Genomic DNA, 18,782 nt, shown 5'->3' on the forward strand with positions numbered 1-18,782 from the left:
AAAACACAAGGTCCCATAGCCTTCAGCTTTCTAATTTTTTTCAAGATTCCCCCAATTTAAGACTGTCTTTACCAGGGATTTGTACCAGTAACCTTAGAGCTGCCAGTTCTGCACCTTAACTCCTTTACCATCTTGGCCACCTGCAGGAAGGGAAGGCAGAAAGCTTTTTTAAGCCTTATTTGAATGAGAATGCTGCACCGTGAGATGGTATGGCTGGCCTGATTAGGCCACGACTGGTTGGTTTTTTGTTTGTTTGTTTTTACCATCCTGCTGAGAGAAAAAAACTGCTTGCCGCTGTGATTTTAAAAATTGGGCACGGGTTACACAGACGGCTTTTGTTTGCAACCGCTGCTGGGCCGGCTGTGAGTTTTGAGAACCACGACCCCTGCTGCCCCCGCCCCCCCCCCCCCCCCCCCCCCCCCCCGCCGCTTTTGGTTTGCCGTGTTGACCTTGCCAGAACTGCCTGTGCATTTAGGCTACTTCCCTAGTCGCGCTGCTTTTTCAGTCCCGCCCACACAGGCACACAGGGACCCACCGCTGTCAGGCGAAGACCCAGGGCAGCCTTTTTACACTGCTATGTGCCAGAGGAGAAGGCGTGCCCCGCCCCTTGCGGCCTGTCTTGCCGTGGTTGCCGTGATGCCAGGACCATGTGCTCACCCTGGGCCCCTTTCTTACTGCTGTTTTGACTAGGGAACGCCGGCGAGGCTAGCCGGGCTGTTGTACAAGCCACCGTGCCTTTTGGCTCCGTGCAGGCTTGGGCTATACCTTGCCCCCTCCCTGCTTTTTTTATTTTTTTTAGACAAGTCTTGCTCTGTCGCCAAGCGCCAGGCTGGAGTGCAGTGGCGCAATCTCGGCTTACTGCAACCTCTTCCTCCCGGTTCAAGCAATTCCCCTGTCTCAGCCTCCAGAGTAGCTGGGACTACAGGTGTGCACCACCACGCCCAGCTAATTTTTGTATTTTAGTAGAGACCGGGTTTCACCATGTTGGCCAGGATGGTCTCGATCTCTTGACCTCATGATCCACGCGCCTTGGCCTCCCAAAGTGCTGGGATTACAGGCGTGAGCCACCGGGCCCGACCCCTGCTGTTTTTTTCCAGCCTGCAGCGCCGGTGACAGTGGCCGCAGCACGTGCCTGGGCCCATCCCTGGGGCTGAGCCACGGTTTTCCAGTTTCAGTTCCCAAACGGCAAGGAGTGAAAGACCCGGGGAGAGTGTTTGCCTTTTTTCCCGGGCAGGTTTAGTTTACTGCAAGAACACACGGCCGGGGACACCAGGTAACTGCAGACAGTGTTTGCCTGCCTTGCCTCCTGCAGGTTTTTGGCCCAGAGGAGCAGAAAGCAAGTAGAGAGTTTGGAGGAAAAACTGCGCCTTTATTTAAACCTGGCCCTCGCCGCTTAAAGACAGGCTGGCTTTTGTCCCCGAGGCTTGGCGCTGCTACTTTGGTGTTTTTAAAGAGACAGACAGAATGGGAACGGTTTTACTTACAGTTTGAAGGTTTTTTTTTTTCCTGTGTACCCCTCTCATGGCTGACTCGTCAAAATGTTTGCAGGTTTTTGGGGTGCAGGGGAGTGCTTAGCTCCCCTGAGAGGACTTTTTTCCAGGCTTTTGGTCTTTCACTCACCTGAGAATGGGAGAGAGGACCACGCTGGGCACAGCTTGTAAAGTAAATACCGGACCCCAAAAAGTTTTTGCAGAAAGTGATTTATTTAGGCAGAGAAAAAGGAGAGAGAAAAAGTCTTCCACGAAGAGTGTGGAAGGGACCCAAGTATGGAATCCAGGAGAGGAAATGCAGCTTTCACGAGGGTTGTGGAAGGGGACCCCAGAGGGGGAAATCCGCCCTGATGAGGGAGACAGGGACTTTTAACCTGGGAGGAATTCCCACCTTTTCCAAGCCCCCTGGCCAATGAAGAGAGTTCCTCTAAACTTCCACTGGAGTGATTGATCTTTGGTCTTTTTCCCCCTGAAAGTTTAAAACAAAAACGGTTAAGTCTTCTGGATGGAGAGAGGAGAGAGGGGCATTAGGTAGTTCTTGCCCCTGAAGCTGCACCCCCTGTGGACCCAGAAAGAAAATACACGCCTTCATCATGACTTTTCTCTGCTTCTTGGGAGCACTTCCAGCATTACTGGTGGCAGTTCATGTGGGTCCCATAATGTTATTCAAGGTTTATGGTGTTGCCCTAAACGTGATGAAAAATACGTAAGAACAAGAGATCACTTTTTACTGTGATATGAATTTTACTAGAGAGACAAACTGCTCATGTGGCATTTTAAGTGGATACACTTATGCGCACTGAAACAGCAGTAAGAGGTGGCTACAAAATTATTACAGTAGTTCAGTATGTACTACAGTTAATTTTATGTAGTTATGACTTAACACTGCATCTTTACTGCTTTTGTTTACATTTCTGTTGACTGGGAATGGAAACACATATGGTCTGCGTTTGTGTTTATAAGATTTGATAAATTTTACCTTTTTATCACTGATTTGTATATGTTTATGATAGTAAATTATAAACTAGCATCTACATATATTTCATGCATTTATGGCATACCTTTTTCTTAATTTTTCTGATATTTCTAGGCTACTCGGTTTGTCTGTGAGTTTTTTCAAGTTATTGCAAATCTCCAAAACAATTTTCACTATATTTATGGAAAAAAAATCTATGCATAAGTGGACCTGCTCAGTTCAAACCCGTGTTGTTCCTGGGTCAGCTATACAATGGTTGTCTCAAGAGAAAGGCTCTATGTTTGAGTTGGCCGCTGCCCTAACCATTATTTGGTTTTGTTTCATAAAACACCATTTTTATTTGATTTTCTGCTAGCTGAATCTATTAATTACCCATAAAGGGGTGTTTAAAGTCTCCAAATATAATGGTGGATCCATCTGTTTCTCCTTAGGGTTCTATCAGTTATTGTGTCATGTATTTTCATACTCTGTTGTAAGGGACATTCACAATTAAGGGTTATTACATCTTCCTGGAGAATTAATCCTGTTATTTTTATGGAATACTCCTCTTCATCCCCTCCAGCTTTCCTTGGCCTGAAGCCTGCTCTGTCTAAAATTAATGTAGCTACTCTGGCTGTCTTTTGATTAGTGTAAGCATGGTATATCTTTCTCCATCCTTTTACTTTTATATGCCTTTATAGTTAACATGAGTTTTTTTCCTTTCCAACTTTTAGTTTCAAGGGGTACATATGCAGGTTTGTTAAGTGGGCAAATTGCATATTGTGGGGAATTGGTGTACAGACAATTTTGTCACTCAGGTAATCAGCATAATACCCAATAGCTAGTTTTTCAGTCCTCACCCTCCACCCTCAAATTGGCCCCATTGTAAAAAGGAGTTTCTTGTTGACAACATATAATTGGGTCTTGTTTCTTGATCCACTCTGACAGTCTGTCTTTTAACATTGTTGTGTTTTTTTTAAGAGCAACTGACAGACAACTCAGATTCAGGCTTGAGTTTTTAGCAGATGTTTTCTGAAAAAAGAACCAAAAGTAAGGCTGACACTTCAAGGAAAACAACTGAAAGCCTTTGTTGCCAGTGATAAAATTAGAGCTTTCCATGAAAAAGTCAGAATTTTTAGAAACATGTTTGTGCCACTGTGAGCTTAAAAGCTCCCTGATACTTAAAGACGTTTTCAGTGAGATAGTGATATTAATCAATATAATTTTACATATATAATATAATTTGTAAACTTTTGGAAGTTCTGCATGACTCAGTAATCTGATATTTCACAAATGAGCAGTTCATGATGTCACAAAATCACGTATGGTAAAATTCATTCGAAGTGCAAGATAGACCTAAGTATTTTAATGTAACAAATCATAAAATGTTTACTGCTATCACCCCAGATTGGTCTGTAGAATTAAGGACATCCCAATTAAAATCCCAACAGACTTTATTTTTATAAACATGACAAGCTAATTTTAAAATGTATGTGGAAATGCAAAGAAACCAGAGTAGCCAAAGCAATGTTGAAAAAGAAGTTGAAGAACTTACTAACTCATTTTAAGACTTTCTGTTACGCTGTAGTAATCAAAATAGTGTCATATTAGTATCAAGATGGACATATAAATCAACGGAACAGAATACAGACTCTAGAAATAAAATACACACACGTGTAACCAATAGATTTTTGACAAAGATCCAAGGCAATTCAATGGGATAGAGATAATCATTCAAGGCTGGGTGCGGTGGCTCAAGCCTGTAATCCCAGCACTTTGGGAGGCCGAGGCAGGTGGATCATGAGGCCAAGAGATCGAGACCATCCTGGTCAACATGGTGAAACCTCGTCTCTACTAAAAATACAAAAAAAATTAGCTGGGCATGGTGGCGCGTGCCTGTAATCCCAGCTACTCAGGAGGCTGAGGCGGGAGAATTGCTTGAACCCAGGAGGTGGAGGTTGCGGTGAGCCGAGATCTCACCATTGCGCTCCAGCCTGGGTAACAAGAATGAAACTCCATCTCAAAAAAAAAAAAAAGAGATAATCATTCAAAGAAATGGTTCTGAAACAACTGGAGTGTCAGTTCCAAAAAAAAAAAAAAACCACAAAACCTGAATCTTTATCTCACAATATCCACTAAATTTAACTCAAAATGAATCCTTAAATATACGAGCCAAAACTATAACATTTCTACAATAGGAGAATTTAGTGATCTTGAGTTTTGAAAAGAGTTTTTAAAAATAAATTAATTAAGGTCAGGCACACTTTGGGAGGCCAAGGTGGGCAGATCACCTGAGGTCAGGAGTTAGAGACCAGCCTGGTTAACATGGCAAGACCCCATCTCTACTAAAAAGTACAAAAATTAGCCAGGTGTGGTGGTGGGTACCTGTAATCCCAGCTACTCAGGAGGCTGAGGCAGGAGAATCACTTGAACCCGGGAGGCAGAGGTTGCAGTGAGTTGAGATTGCACCACTGCACTCCAGCCTGAGCAACGAGAGCAAGACTCTGTCTCAAAAAATAATAATAATAATTAATCAAAATGTAGAACTTTTGCTTTTCAAAATGTTAAGAAAATTAAAAGGCAAGCCACAAACTGGGAGAAAATATTTGCCAAACACAGATGGATATCTTGAATATGTAAATAGTTCTTACAACAAGAAGATAAGTAATCTAATAAAAGGTGGGCAAATGTTTTGTACAGATATTTCACCAAAATGCACCTCCAAAAGGCATTTAGTATATGAAAAGACACTCAATGTAGTCGCTAGGGAAATGAAATTTAAAATCACAATGAGATGTCATCTACACGTCCACCAGGATGGCTAAAATAGAGTGACAATACTAAGTATTGGAGAGTATGTAAAGCATTGGGATCCTCATGTGTTGCTGGCAGGAATGTTAAATGGTGCAGCTACTTCGGAAAATATTTTGACAGCTTCATAAACAGTTCAACCAATACCTTGTGACCCAACCATTCCACTCCTCGGTATTTACCCAACAGAAATGAAAACATATTCACACAAAAACTTGAACACATTTTTCCCTCTTATCTGCCCAAAATTTTCAGCAACCAGCCATGTGCATTTTATGAAGATTAACATTGACCCCAGTCTTACTGTTTGAGGAAGCTGTGTTGGTCAGGATACAGTAGGAAGACAGAAATCACCCCGGTTGGTTTAACAGAGAGAATGTAGTAACAAGAATTGCTAGCCAGATATGGAACAACTCAAAAGGCAAAAAGGAAGAGTAAGGTATCTCAGAGACGCCTCACACCCCCATAGGATGCTGCTGTCCCCCCAGGACTGAGGAAATAGAGAAAAAGGTTGGAATGACTGAAACTCACAGGCTTGGAGAGTGGGTCGCTACAGACGGGAATTCAGACCTCTGAGGAGCGACTGTTGCTCTGATAATGCTGGTGCCTCAGAAATCTGGGAGACGGTCCTCAGGAGCTGAGACCCAGACCTGTGAGGAAGGGAGGGAGTTCCCTGTTCAGTGAGGCCAGATCTCTGGGCATGCATGATAAGGCTGGTTCTCTACATTTTAGGAAGTCAGCAAATTGGAATCATGTGGCTTCTGGAGGGAACTGCTGCTGCCTATACAGCTAAGGTGACTCTGAAGCAAACGGAAAAGAGAGCACCCTGTCTGCCCCTCCAGCCCCACAGTCTCTCTCTAGCGCCCAATTGGCAGAGCCTAAAGGGAGCAACCAACGCAGAGAAAGGTTTGCAGAGTGCCAGCCTAACAAAACAGGATATGGAAGCATGGGTTCAAAGCCGAGATACCCTAGCTTACCAAATAACACACCAGCAGTGCTTAAATTCCAACTGTTTTTCTCAACGTAAGACTTAGTTTTATGTGTTGTAGTTCACATACATGATTATGGTAACACGTATCATTCCTGATGGTCTCCCTCCTTCTATTCATGCTTATCTCCACAAACATAAAGAAGTTTGTCTTTATCCCCCAAATCCATTTGGAATGCCTCTCGTGGAGTATATTTATCAAATAAACTATTAATTAAATAACAGCAGCAAGAAGTTGCATGCTATTAATTCAAACTTTTTTTTGACACGAGATCTTGCTCAGTTGCCCTGTGGTGTGACCATGCCTCACTGCAGACTCGACTTTCTGAGCTCAAGGATTCCTCTCAGCTCAGCCTCCCAAGTAGCTGAGACTACAGGCACGCACCACCACTCCCGTCTAACTTTTGCATTTTTTTGTAGAGACAGGGTTTCACCATGTTGCCTCAGCTGGTCTCAAACTCCTGGGCTCAAGCAATCCACCAGCCTTGGCCTCCCAAAGTGCTGAGATTACGTGCATATGCCACTGTGCCTGGCCAGATTGAAACCTTAACATCTAGCCAAGTGAACCCTTGTCTGAGGAATTGATGAGAGTTAGCATGGATCATTTATTCCGGAGGAATTTTAAGATGTTCACTCTTTTGGTCCAAATGTAATGGTAGCTAAAGATGATGATTGTTGTGGGTGATGATGTAAGATATAATTGATTAATTCTGAAATAATCCTTTACAAATACCTGGGAATCGATGCCATAAATCATATGAGTGCTTCGTAAAGCAACTCAAAGCATCTCTGCACATAGTTGATTTGATCCAGTTAAAATTTTCTTAAAGCTCCAATAGATTATAAAATAGGGCTATTTCCTTTGATGTACTCAATAAGAACATTAGACTGCATTTCAAATATGAATGCATCAGCACAAAAGTTTTAAAAATTTCCTCACTTAATGTAAGGAGTCATGCCCAGCAAAAATCCTTCTAAAAGTCAAACAGAGCCCCACCTGTAACAGCTTCTTTTGGAAGGGGACATGTTGCAGGGTCTTCAGACCTCAGACCTTTAAGTCCAGCCCTAGATTGTTCTTCTAGGCTGAAGCATCCCTAGTCTCCTTTCAGATTTTCATTCTCTGGTGCTTTCTCTCTCACTGGTCTTGTGTTTTTCCTCTTCTTTCCAAATGCAGCCTTATTTTCACATTATGTTCGATACCATGGAGAATACAAAAGGAATATAAGACACAGCTCCTGCCCACTGCTATTTTTAACCTAGTTGCGGATATAAGCCAACATCCATGAAACAATTAATTCATAAAGCAGTAGTACATATATAATATTATATATTAGCAGAACAAAGTACTCTTCAACATAATACAATGTTCATTTCAGCCAAGCTAAGCCAAGCCAAAGAGTGTTTCAAGTAACCTAAAGAGCCTTATTTAAATATTTCCTTTATAATGTGTGAGACTTCCAGGATCAAATGACATTTTAATTTTTATTTTTTTTAATTTAGAGATGGGGCCTTGCTATGTTGCCCAGGATGGTCTTGAACTCCTGGGCTCAAATGATTCTCCCACCTCTCAAATAATATTTTTAAAAGGAGGTATATAAACTTGATGACTTTATGAACATTTCAGTTAATATTGTTCTTCAGTTTCTGAAATAGTAAACGCCACATAGCAAAATGCTGAAGAACAACTTTGTAAAGTTAAAGTTTTTACAGCCTTTCCTTTGTATGTTGCCAGTCAGCCTGACCACTGGCCTTTCTTTAACCTAAACCTGTTTTTGCAAAGAGCATTGCATTGTAAACAACAGTATATGTAATGTCACTCTAGAACTGACCCTTTCAATCTAGGAATTATTATATGAAAGGAGGATCTGACCAAGAAGACTCAGAACAACACATTTTACTTGTGAGTAAAATCTAACAATGGATCCCTGCTTTATCCTATTCCCACCATGCTATGCTGTGGTTTGGACGTTTGTCCCCTCTAAAACTCATGTTGAAATCTGAGCCCCAGTGTAGTGGTGTTGGAGGTGGGCCTGGTGGAAGGTGTTTGGATCATGGAGGCAAATCCCTCGTGGATAGATTAATGCCCTCCCTCAGGGCGAGTGAATTGCCATTCTATTAAGTCCCATCAGAGCTGGTTGTTAGAAAGAGCCTGGCACCCCCCACCCCCACCCCATCTCCCTTGCTTCCTCTCTCACTATCTCTTTGCACATACTGGCTCGCATTCCACTGTGAGTTGAAGCAACCTAAGGCTTTCAACAAGATGCCAATGCCCAATCTTGGACCTTCCAGCCACCAGAATTATGAGTCAAAGAACCTTTTATCTTTATAAATTACCCAGTCTCAGGTGTTTTTTTACAACAACTCTAAACATATTAAGACATATCCTGAAATTCTGGAGAGACTGATGCCCAAATCATGAAATTTAAAGCTCAGTAAAGTCATCACTTAATGTTCTGTAAACATATTCCGTTTTCAGTAGAATTGCTTTAAAATAACAGTGTTCTAATCAATGGCTATCACTAGAAAACATCAGAGAGCTGGAAACACTTCGCTTCCCCTTCCTTTGTATTCAGCCAACTTCATTATGCCTACTGCCTAATAATTACAGAGATGGGTTTCATAACATAAAAATAATAGGCCTTACAAATTGCATGCTCTCCCAAGGAACTAGAGACGTATGTCATTTCATATATCAACATGGAAAACATGACTTCTGTTTAACTCAGGCACTGGAGTTCTAGAAATATAGTGAAATCATGCAACTTACTGGTAATTGGTAATGTATGCTGCACGCACCCTTTGAAGTAACCACATGTTGAGAAATCCCATTTTAACCCTGCCTTGAGGAAACGAAATGGTATATTGTACCTGTGTCATTAGCTTCCTTTCTCCCCTGAACATGAGTCAATTCATGTATAACCATTACAGAAAAATGCCACTGACTCAGAAGTTTTTAAAGTATCTCTTTTGGCTTTATTATAATGGTAATAGTGCTTACTATAGAAGATTTTGAAAACAGGAAAACATACAAAGAAGAAAATAAGAATCACTTGCAAGCCCACAATCCTAAAATTATTACTTGCCAGTAGTTTGGTTTCTCGTATTCCAATATTTTTATAAGTGTGTATTTTGCATAGTCGAGAAAACTGTGTGTTATTTGCCTACTGCTTTTTTCACTTAATGTAAACTTGTGAGCATTTTATCTTTTCATTTAAATCTTGGTAAATGTACTTGTAATGTGAGCACATACTAATTTACCTCACATTTCCCATTCGATGAACAAGTTTAGATAGCCTACTTTTCCACCATCATCAGAAAATATAATGATAATATGCGTACACATTTATTCCATGAACTGGAAGCCAGACCTCTGATGAAGGGTAGGTCTTATTGGCCAAAGCTGTGTCTCTGAGGTTTTAGGGAAACAGTCTATAGAGTTACAAGGTCAAAGAATATAGACATGTTTTGGGCTCTTAATATATACCAGCCAACTGCTTTCCAGATTGCCCAGTTTACACTCCACTAGCAAAGTGCAAGAAAACCCACTTCACTGTACACCACAGCTGTGGCAGCAGTGACTGTTAATATTTTTGAGGGTAAAATGATTTCTCAATATTATTTTGACTTATGTGATTGTATTACTGGTGAGTCTGGATGTTTTACTCTCAGGATATTTTAACTCAATGCAAATGTATAAAAATGAATTTTTATAGAATATTTCTTTCTAAATTGACATGATGAATCCTCCTTTCTGCCAATTCTGAATACTTAAATGAAAAATTCTTCAATTAGCATTCATAATTTGAAGGTTTTCTTTACCTTATTTTTTTAAGAGGCTTTGTTTAACATTCAATTATGGCTTAAAGCAAATTCTTCAGTCAAGGGAAGTTGGTCATTTTTTTTAAGCCATAAGACTTCAGTGTGTTAGTAATTCCATATAGAAGTATATAGAACATGGGAAAATGCAAAAAAAAATCACATTTTTGAATTTTGCTAAAAATCTCTTTATCCAGCGGGGAGCCTGAGAGTGTACAATTAAGGAAAATAATTTGCCTTTTGCATGTCCGTGGCAAATGATGGCCTGTTCCAATCAACAGACTTTTCCTCATTGATTTCTCTTCATATCTCCTGTGCTTTGAAGCTAGAACTTAACATTAACCAGGAATTGACTTTCCTTTTTGGCTCTTCTCTTTACAAACATCACTCATTCATTCACAAATCTATTTTTTAAAGGGCTGCATTTTATTTTTAAAGTAGTTCAACATTCAAAATTATGTGAAATTTCAGGTGATTTCTTCAGAATTTCAATATGCGCTAGCAAAATAAAGAGTTTAGATAAGAAGGCAACAGCCAACAGAAGCAAAGACAGGATCTGACCACAGCTTTGCCTCGTAGGATGCGGATGTTCTGGCATAATCTCTGCCTCACTCCCACATAGACTTGCTTGACAGTAGCATTTCCTAAAGACGTGCTAGCTAGGTGCACACCCTGTGCTGCTCTTTACATATATTATTTTTAGACCACACAACAGTGCTGCCAGCTATGTGTTATTATTCCCATTCTATAAAGAAACCAAATCTTAGAGATGCTACAGCTAGGTTTACAACCTTGGTCTGTGTCATTCAGAATCTAGGAAAGCTTATTTTCTTTTTTCTTTTCTTTTTTTTTTTTTTTTTTTTTTGAGATGGAGTCTCACTTTGTTGTCCAGGCTGGAGTGCAGTGGTGTGATCTCGGCTCACTACAACCTCTGCTTCCCAGGTTCAAGTGATTCTCTGCCTCAGCCTCCCAAGTAGCTGGGGTTACAGGCATGCACCACCACACCCAGCTAATTTTTTTTTCTGTATTCTTAATAGAGATGGGGTTTCACCCTGTTAGCCAGGCTGGTCTTGAACTCCTCACCTCAAGTGATCTGCCCACCTCAGCCTCCCAAAGTGCTGGGATTACAAGCACAAGCCGTTGCACCCAGCCTTTTTTTTTTTTTTTTAATATATGCACAAACAGTGCATAGAAATATACTACATCAGGCTGGGTGAGGTGGCTCACGCCTTAACCCCAGCACTTTGGGAGGCCAAGGAGGGTGGATCTTCTGAGGTCAGGAGTTCAAGACCAGCTTGGCCAACATGGAGAAACCCCCTCTCTACTAAAAATACAAAATTAGCCAGGTATAGTGGCACATGCCTGCAATCCCAGCTACTCTGGAGGCTGAGGTAGGAGAATTGCTTGAACCCGGGAGAAAAGGTTGCGGTGAACCAAGATTGTGCCATTGCACTCCAGCCTGGGTGACGAGTGAAACTCCATCTCAAAAAAAAAGAAACATACTACATCAAAAAATGAAATGCACACCGTTTCCCTAAACCTTTGAGGTCTCAAGCATGCTTCTTCTCATGACATACCCCACACACACCAGGTAGCCCCTCTCCTGATTTTGTGTTACCAATTGACTTGTTCTTCTTTGTAATCTTACTTTCTATGTCTGTATCTGTAAACATTATATATTTTAACTTTGCCTGTTTTTTATCTATATGAAAATCATAAATAGTGTCTTTCTCAGAAAAATTTCTTTGTCATTAATAAACCACAGACCTGTTACTGTACCCACAGTTCTAGAGGTTTAAAACCAGCCTAGGCCGGGCACAGTGGCTCACAACTGTATTCCCGGCCCTTTGGGAGGCCGAGGTGAGTGGATCACAAGGTCAGGAGTTCAAGATCAGCCTGCCCAATATGGTGAAATCCCATCTCTACTAAAAAATACAAAAACTAGCCGGGCATGGGGTGGGTGCCTGTAATCCCAGCTACTCAGGAGGCTGAGGCAGGAGAATCGCTTGAAACTGGGAGGCGGAGGTTGTGATAAGCCAAGATGGCGCCACTGCACTCCAGCCTCGGCGAAAGAGCAAGACTCTGTCTCAAAAAAAAAAAAAAAAAAAAGAAAAAGGAAAAGCAGCCTAAGTATAAGCCTAGATTCATAGTCATAAATAAGAATTGTGATGGGGTTCAGCACACACTACCCCACAATAGGGCACCTTGGCATTTCAGAAGACAACAGAAGCTGGAAGGTGTCCCCCACTTTCTTCCCCTGGTTCCTTTTCCTCTGATGTAGGTTGTAAATCTCTCACTCCAGGGGCCCACCATATACCTGGAGGAAAGGAATGTCCCCATCTGAAAACACAGAGACACGAAGAAGAATCCGAACAGGACTTGCTAAGCTCCCTCCTGTTTATAACCATTAGATTATACCCCTTTATCCAAGCGGACTTCTGCGTGACTGTTCATAAACATACACAGTTTTCCCTGTTTCTTTGGATATTTATTTCTGAAGGTGTCTGAGTCACATAAAACTTCTTTCATTTTGTTTGAGACAAGGTCTTGCTCTGTCAGTCAGGCTAGAGTGCAGTGGCATGACCATGGCTTGCTGCTGCCTTGACCTCCTCCCACTGAGGATTCTCCCAAGTGATCCTCCTACCTTAGCCTCCCAAGTAGCTGGAGCTACAGGTGCATGCCACCACACCCAGCTCATTTTCAAACTTTTTGTAGGGATGGGGGTCTCACTATGTTGCTCAGGCCAGTCTTGAACTCCTGAACTTAGGCAATCATCCCACTTCAGCCTCCAAAAGTGCTGGGATTACAGGTATGAGCCACTGTGCCCAGCCCTTGTCACATAAAATTATTTGAAGTAAATTTGTTGAACCCTTCTCTTGTTAAGCTCTCTCTTGTTACAGGAGTCTCAACCATGAGTCTCAACCTTGAACCTAGCAATGGGTGGGGAAAGAAATCTTTTCTCTGCTATAATTGCCCGATTTAGCAAATGAAGGCAAATCTGTCCCATGCATGTTCTAGTAGGTATGTCCTGTGCAATATTTAGGGTATATTTATACTTAAAAAGTATTTGTTCTTTGTCTGAAATTCAAATCTAACTGAGAATCCTGTATTTTATCTGTCAGACCCATTTTAAGGAGTCTTACTACATTAGTCTTTATTTTTTTTTTTTGAGATGGAGTCTCACTCTGTCACCCATGCTGAAGTGCAATGGTGCAGTCTCGGCTCACTGCAACCTCTGCCTCCTGGGTTCAAATGATTCTCTTGCTCAGCCTCTCAAGTAGCTGGGATTGCAGGCATGTGCCACCACACCTGGCTAATTTTTGTATTTTTAGTAGAGATGGGGTTTCACCATGCTGGCCAGGCAGGTCTTGAACCCCTGACTTCAGGTGATCTGCCCACCTCGGCCTCCCAAAATGCTAAGATTACAGGTGTCAGCCACCGCGCCCAGCCCCTACATCAGTCTTGACATCTGAAGACAAGCCTAGAAGGTAATTACCCTGGCAGGTAAGCCTTGAAGTGGTCCTGTAACTGCCCGGTTGGTTCTCCTTGCCCATTGCCTAGACAGAGCTAATTTATCAAGATGGGGGGATCGCAACAGAGAAAGAATTTAGTTCATGCAGAGCTGGCTCTATGGGAGACCAGAATTTTATTATTACTCAAATCAGTCTCTCTGAGAATTCAGGGATCAGAGTTTTAAGGATAATTTGATGGGTAGGGGGCCAGTGAGTCAGGAGTGCTGATTGTTGGGTTGGAGATGAAATCATAGTGAGTTGAAGCTGTCCTCTTGTGCTGTCTGTCAGTCCCTTGGTGGGAGCCACAAGACGAGCTGAGCCAGTTTATCAATCTGGGTTTTGCCAGCTGATACATCCAGCACAGCATCTGCAAAATACCTCAAGCACTGATCTTAGATTTTACAATGGTGATTTATCCCCAGGAGTAATTTGAGGAGGTTCAGAACCTGACAGTCTCCAGCTGCACAACTCCTAAATAATAATTTCTAATCTTGTGGCTAATCTGTTTGTCCTGTAAAGGCAGTCTAGTGCCCAAGTGGGAAAGGGATTTGTTTTGGGAAAGGGCTGTCATCATCTTTGTTTCAAAGTTAAACTATAAACTAGGTTCCTCCCAAAGTTAGTTGAGCCAACACCAAGGAATGAACAAGGACATCTTGGAGGCTGGAAGCAAGATGGAGTTGGCTAGGTCAGATCTCTTTCACTGTCATCATTTTCTGGGTTATAATATTTGCAAAGGTAGATTCAGTCCCTTACAATGTGGGGTGGAAATTACAAAAATCCTAAAATTAGGAAAACTGAGTCCTCTTTCCCTCATTGCCACTCCATCAGTTATTGTTTATATGACCTTGGACACGTCACTCGAACCTTGTGAGCTTTGGTTTTCTCATCTTCAAAACAGGGATCATAAGGGACTTTATCAAAAAGCTAAAAACAGCCAGGTGCGGTGGCTTACACTTGTAATCCCAGCACTTTGGGAGGCCAAGGTGGGCGGATCACAAAGTCAAGCGATCCCAACCATTCTGGCCAATAAGGTGAAACCCAGTCTCTCCTAAAATGCAAAAAATTAGCCGGGCATGGTGGCACGTGCCTATAATCCCAGCTACTCAGAAGGCTGAGGCAGGGGAATCACTTGAACCCAGGGGGTGGAGAGGAGATTGCAGTGAGCCAAGATTTCACCACTGCACTCGAGCCTGGTAACAGAGCAAGACTCCATCTAAAAAAAAAAAAAAGGATAAATCCTTGTCTGTTATAAGAGAAACTCAATTGATCATTTATCATCTAGACTCAATAAAACAAGCAGTAATATCATGGGCACATCACTTGGAGATAGGGAGGTGACCTCCACTAAATCCTGAAATAGAAACTGTTAAGAGTTCTTAAAGGCTGCCTTTAGCTGCAGAACCAGGGGTGACGTGTGGGAAGGAATAGACTGGGAACGTTCCTCCTCATGAAAAGCTCTTTCATGGTATTTCATGTTTTTAACATCAACTTCACTTTGAAAAGTGTAAAATTGTTAAAACTGATTTTTGAAAACCGAGACTGAGTTTTAAAAGAATAATGAAACAGGGATAAATAGAATACCTCCCTCTCAAGGCTCAGGATGAACTGAGAACACTGTGTGTGAGAATGCTAAGACACACCAAAGATGCTATCCTGCCTGCCTTTTTAGAGGGAGGGAAGGGAGAATGTCGTCCTGCTGTCCCTGAAGAAACTGACGACAGGAAAATGTTCCTCAGCATGTGTGATGGGCCACTCAACCCTGACGGCGCAGCGTCTATTGAGTCCACGTTCAGTAGCTTATGACGCTGCTAAAGGACTTTATAAATAGATTTATAAATATATAATTATATATATATTATATATTTTATATATTATATTAAATATATATATATTTGAGACAGTTTCGCTCTCTTTACCCAGGCTGGAGTGCAATGGCGCAATCTCAGCTCACCGCAACCTCCGCCTCCCGGGTTCAGGCAATTCTCCTGCCTCAGCCTCCTGAGTAGCTGGGATTACAGGCACGCGCCACGATGCCCAGCTAACTTTTTGTATTTTAGTAGAGACGGGGTTTCACCATGCTGACAAGGATGGTCTCAATCTCTTGACCTCATGATCCACCCGCCTCGGCCTCCCAAAGTGCTGGGATTACAGGCTTGAGCCACCACGCCAGGCCCTATAAATATTTTTTATGCCAATGATGAATGCAAGTTACAGAATTTAAATACAAAGAGGAAAGCTCCTCCTGGGCTTCTGATGCAGGGCAGCATCTCCAGGAAGGCAGGGTGCCCCTTCCTCAGTTTGCGTCTCAGATAGGATAGACTCTCCCTACCCTCTCCAGAAAGGAGCTCAGTGCCAGGAGCATCCGAGCTGGGGACAAGACTGACGCGAGCTGCAGCGCCGTTCGGAGGCACACAGGGAAAATGAAATGAGGTGACGGTTCTGCAGCCTCAGGACCGGACCTCAGGCTGCCCTCTGCCCTCTAGTGTCTGTAGACGCTAGTTACACTTTGAAAATGCTCAAATGGGTCGGTGAGAACTTTTGAGTTACTTGAGAAAGAAACCAGAGAGAGAACTGAGAAATCGTTCAGATGGCACATTATTGAGACGTCAATGGGAGAGTGGGTTTCTGCTTCTTTGGATTCTCTCCTCTAAGCCAGTGGTTCCCTAGAAATTGGAAAAATAAGGCTAATACACAAAAATGCATTTAAGTTCGAGGATTGCCTTTCATACTGAGATTTCTGTTCTGCTGAATTTGGGGGGTCTTGTGAAAGTGATGGCAACTGGCAATTTTCTTTCCATGTCTCATCTCCTCTCCCAAATATTTTGGGAACATTTACTCATTTGTTACACACCTATTTCTAAGAACCACTGTTCCCTCCCATCAAAACAGTCTTTCCAATTCATAAGCATGGAATTACTTTCAGTTGGAATGGATGTCCAGGATCATCAGATCCAGGGAAGATAAGATATCTCCTCTTCATGTTACAGATTTGAGACCTAGGCAGGACCAGTGATCTGTCTGCTATATAATTCAGTACTTTGCAGATGGCAGAAACTCAATAGGAAATGCTGTAAAGAATAAAGGTCATGGGTGGCAGATGGGGCCCAGAGCCCAGATATTCTGTCCTTTTCACCACACCAGGATCATGAGATTTCTGGAAAAACATGAGAAATCTGCTTAATTGAAAAACTGCCAGGTTTTCATAACAAGAAGGTGTTGGACTGGGGACAGGAACAGCAGGAATCCAGCAGGGAGAATTGGAGTTTGTCTTGCTGAAGGTGAGCCTTGGAAAGTCTCATTAGACATTATCATACTGCAGTGGGAGATGTGTGGGCAGCTGTTAGCGCCTCTGATGGTTTTCCCTATGGGCTGTGATGTTAATGAGACTGAGGGGTTGGAAGGAGTTACTTGGCAGGGAGTACAGAGGAAGACTTTGTGTTCTGCAGAAAGAGAATGGAGACATAAAGGCCTATGAGAAATGGGAATGTTCTATACCATGGAGGGAGCAAGGGGACAGAGCCTTAAAACTAACTTTGAGGCCAAGTGCCACATGGCTTTCAGAATAACCGGGGCTCTGAGTGCAGGGAAGTGCCGAATACTTTGCACTGTTAATGTTTAAAAATGCCAAGCTGTGTGCCAAAATGCTCTCCAAACAGTTCTGTAATCTTATATTTTTGTAAATTCTATATTACAGTTTCAGAAAAAAACTGTTTTTAATCATTTATTTAACGTTTCATGAGGACATAGAGAAAGTGAAACCCTCATGCATTGCCAGTAGGAATATGAAATGATGCGATCTCTGCGGAAATCACTTTGGCAGTTCCTTAAAAAGTTAAATATAGAATTACCATATGACCCAGCAACTCCACTCCTAGGTAGATTCCTAAAAGAACTGAAAAAGAGGTATTCAAACTAAAGCTTGTGCATCCGTGCTCATAGCAGCACTATTTACAATAGCCAAAAATGGAAACAACCCATCTATCGACTGGTAAGTGCTTAAAGAAACTGTGGTATAGTCAGACAGTGGAATATTACGGAGCCATAAACAAGAATGAAGTACCGACATGTCCTATGAGGTGGATGAAACTTGAAAACCTGCTTAGTAAAAGAAGCCATACAAAAAAGTCACTTTTTTTTTTTTAATGAAGTCTCGCTCTGTCACCCAGGCTGGAGTGCAGTAGCACAATCTCAGCGCATTACAACCTCCACCTCCCGGGTTCAAATGATTCTCCTGAGTCAGCCTTCTGAATAGCTGGGATTATAGACACATGCCAACACGTCCAGCTTATTTTTGTATTTTTACTAGAGACAGAGTTTCACCACATTGGTCAAGCTGGTCTTGAACTCCTGATCTCATGATCTGCCCACCTCAGCCTCCCAGAGTGCTGGGATTACAGGTATGAGCCACCACACCCAGTCTAAAAGGTCACGTAATATATGATTCCACTTACATGAGCTATCTAGAATAGGTAAGTCTACAGAGACAAAGGTTGGTGGTTGCCAAGGACTAGGAGCAGGGGGAAGGGGAGTAGACTGCTTAATGGGTAAGTGGTTCCCTTTTGCAGGGGGCAATGAAGATGCTTTAGAACTAGATAGAGGCGATGGTTGTACAATATTGTGAATTAGATACTATTGTTGTTATTTTGAGGCAAGATCTCGCTCTGTCACCCAGGATGGAGTACTACAGTGCAATTTTGGCTCACTGCAGCCTTGACCCTCCAAGCTCAAACCACTCTCCCACCTCAGCCTCCCAAGTAGCTGGGACGACAAGCATGGGCCACCACACCCGCTAATTTGTTTATTTTTTGTAGAAACAGATCTATATATTCTTAAATCATGAAGTTTATGTTCTGTGAGCTTTACCTCAAGAAAAACTGTTTAATATTTAAAAATATATTTAATAACTAGTCACTTTAGTAACCAGTTACTACAGAGATAATAAAAAGACATTGCAATCTTAATAACCGTCATATGTTTCTCTTGGATTAAGGTTATAACCCGTCCTCTCTCTTTTGGAGTTTCACATCCAGAGACTCAACCAACAGTAGATTGAAAATATTCTGAAAAAAATACCACAATATAACAATAAAAAATAATACAAATTTTAAGACAATACAGCATAACCACTGTTGACATAGCATTTACATTGTAGTTGGTATTACAAGTGACTAGATATGACTTGAAGTACGCTAGAGGCTGTGTGTAAATGT

The 18,782-nt window shown here is 42.0% G+C and overlaps 1 protein-coding gene across 3 annotated transcripts in view; it reads right to left on the reverse strand.

Moving 5' to 3' along the window:
• Positions 1 to 1,482: 1,482 nt before the first annotated feature.
• Positions 1,483 to 18,782, reverse strand: part of LOC100411063 (serine/threonine-protein kinase MARK2-like) — a 47,496-nt gene continuing 30,196 nt past the window's right edge. Inside the window, exons 5-7 of one of the 3 annotated variants that reach the window (XR_004741678.3) lie at positions 5,788 to 5,906; positions 1,882 to 1,959; positions 1,483 to 1,620 (exon numbers count right to left, since the gene is read on the reverse strand). The gene's annotated coding sequence lies outside the window, so the exon portion shown is untranslated. Of the gene's footprint in view, positions 1,621 to 1,881; positions 1,960 to 2,075; positions 2,177 to 5,787; positions 5,907 to 18,782 lie in introns of those variants that run through there. The other 2 variants (XR_013533812.1, XR_013533813.1) reach the window with 2 other exon arrangements.

Source organism: Callithrix jacchus, chromosome 4 (genome assembly GCF_049354715.1).
Source record: "Callithrix jacchus isolate 240 chromosome 4, calJac240_pri, whole genome shotgun sequence".
Taxonomy (NCBI): Eukaryota; Metazoa; Chordata; class Mammalia; order Primates; family Cebidae; genus Callithrix; species Callithrix jacchus.